Source organism: Octopus bimaculoides, chromosome 15 (assembly GCF_001194135.2).
Source record: "Octopus bimaculoides isolate UCB-OBI-ISO-001 chromosome 15, ASM119413v2, whole genome shotgun sequence".
Classification (NCBI taxonomy): domain Eukaryota; kingdom Metazoa; phylum Mollusca; class Cephalopoda; order Octopoda; family Octopodidae; genus Octopus; species Octopus bimaculoides.
Window position 1 is genome coordinate 47,387,876 of NC_068995.1, and position 2,937 is coordinate 47,390,812.

Below are 2,937 nucleotides of genomic sequence, written 5' to 3' on the forward strand. Positions count from 1 at the left end.
ACAGTACTACTGCCACCACTGCTGCTGTTTGTACAGGCATTTAATTGCCTGAGTCTCACCAGATTAGTAAAGTGGGGGTGGTCTATTGTAAATAGAAGTAAATCTCTGGATAATGAGGGACAATATTTTGTTATCCATTGTTAGTTATATTTTCCAGTATCATCCACAGTAATCGTCCACACAGATCCATGAACACGTGCTTGTGTGTGCCTGTGTGTATATATGCGTAGATATGTGTTTGTGTGTGTATGTATATATATATATATATATATATATATATATATATATATATATATATATATATATATATATATATATATACATATATATATGTGTGTGTGTGTATATATATATGTATATATATGAGAAGCAAGCATAAGAAAACAGAGATGAAATTGATAATTATTGAACATCAATTATTATTTATTGATTACAAAAAGAGACAATATCTCACCAAACAGCAGTATATACATGTATGTATATATAGGATCACACACATACACACTCACACGCATATACTCACACATTCACACACACACACGCATACACACAGTCTAACAATGGGTTAGCGTCATTGTGGAGAACATTCTTGTATACGAATAATATATATATATACATATATGTGTATGTATTGCAGATAGACAAGGTAATTAGAATATGTATATATACATATATGTATTGGTATCAGCAAAGAAACCTGATTTTATTGCAAAAAGGTGTATGCATTAGTGGACACACTGCAGGAAATTCATGAATATCTAAAGAGTTTATACAAATATTATTAAGGATGAAACGGCTGTACAATTCTGCAATAAAACATGTTGCTCACTCCGCTGCCAGTGTTAATAAACACACACACATATATATATACATATGTACACACACACACACACACATATACACACACACACATACATACATACATACATACATATATACATATATATATATACGATAAGCTTCTTCCAGTTTCCATCTACAAAATCCACTCACAAGGTTTTGGTCGGCCTGAGGCTATAGCAGAAGACACTTGTCCAAGGTGCCAAGCAGTGGGACTGAATCTGGAACCACGTGGTTGTTAAGCAAGCTACTTACCACACAGCCACTGCTGCACCTATCCACCTTTAGTCGAGCAAATCGACCCCAGGACTTTTTCTTTGTGAGCCTAGTACATACTCACACATATACATTTATGTATGCATGGTTGCATGTATTACCATTGATAATCGATAGTAAAAGTAATTGAGAGAAATGAATGAGTTAAAATTCAGCGAAGAAGGAATGAATAATTAAAATCGGTTAAACACTGAGTAACCCATCATTCATGTTTACTCATCTAAACGCATCTTACAAACTATATAATACACACACACACATACGTGGATATGTCACTGTGTGTGTGTGTGTGTGTCTGTGTGTGTTTGTGTATATATATTTATGGGAAAGTATTGCAGATGGACAAGGTAATTACAGACGAAATGAAAACGTGGCACAGACAGGTATTCATATATTTTGTTCCTTCATCTGTTGCCAATTCGAAATAATAACAATTTTAGCACTTAGGAGAATATTGTTCATTCGGACAGTACCTATAACCCATTAGAATTGTAAGCATACAGGCGAGTGGGCATATACATCAATCATTGTTTGGAAGGAAAAAAGAAAATGAGAAAAACTGAGTGTGCAGTAATAAATTTAGGATGGGGAAAAAGAAAGACAAAGAAAACAAGGCGATAATAATGGAATTTCTTCTGACCTGGACAATAAATAAATAAAGTAATGCATTGCCTCGAACAATAAACCAAAGGAAATGAAAAGAAAACATCTCGTCATTGCAAAGAGGAGGGAGAGAAAGAAAATTAAAACAAAAAGAGGAAGCAGAAGGTTGAAGGTGGAAATATCTTATGGCAGAGATCTCCAAGAGCCAGACAACAGACAAGTACTAGACCGTGGGTAATTTGTTAATGAGCTACACAGAAAGATTAAAGTTTTGAATTATACAGTAAGACCTCACTTTACGATGATTCGCTTTACAAGATCCTGGGTTTACAGGTTTTATTTTTGAAGCTTAAGATCCAAATTTTGAACAAAGTGCAGAAGTTTCTACTACCATAACAAATTCTTCTGGGCATTACCAAGAAATTTATAGAGAGCGAAAATAAAAAAATGCTTCTTCTAAGCAAACAGCTCTAGACTTGTTTTTTAAAAAGAAATCTACAAGTCAGTCTATGAGTGCTTGTGAATCAGTGATTACGCCTACAAGTGATGATGAGTGCAAGCCTAGTGAGTGAAAGAGATTCAGAAAATGATTGCATAATAATAGTTTTTATCATAAACGATTTTGACTTTCTTTTTACTTTGCATAAATTATTCTTCACATTCCACTGTTGCTTTATTGCTATTTATTTATGAGTATTATAAATTTTATAGGTGAAATATTTTTCTGAAAACAAATCACGATTTATAACATTACTACTACATGAAATTATTGCTCTGCTTTACCAGTTTTCACTTTACGAGCTGTCTCTGGGGACCAAATAAACTCATATATCAAGGCATTACTGTACTTACATTTTATTGATTATCACCCTCTGCTGAGTGTTTTTGAACACTATATCAGAATAGATCTTGGAGAGAAAGTGAAGACATTGGTAAGGTCATAAACAACAAAGAAAAATCTTTGGGTAAAAAGCAACCGATTGATTGTTTAACCAGCACACAAAACAAATGATTGATTAGTTGTTTAGATATTTAACCAATTTATTAACAATAAAGAAGTGATATTGAACCAGTGTGTGTTATTATTATTGGTTAAATGACCCTCTCAAGACACAATAACGTTATATATATATTATATACGTAATATTTAAATCATATACGATGCACTTTATTGTATTTTGTTCTGCGCATGATCCCTTCTTTTAAAAAAAAATTGTC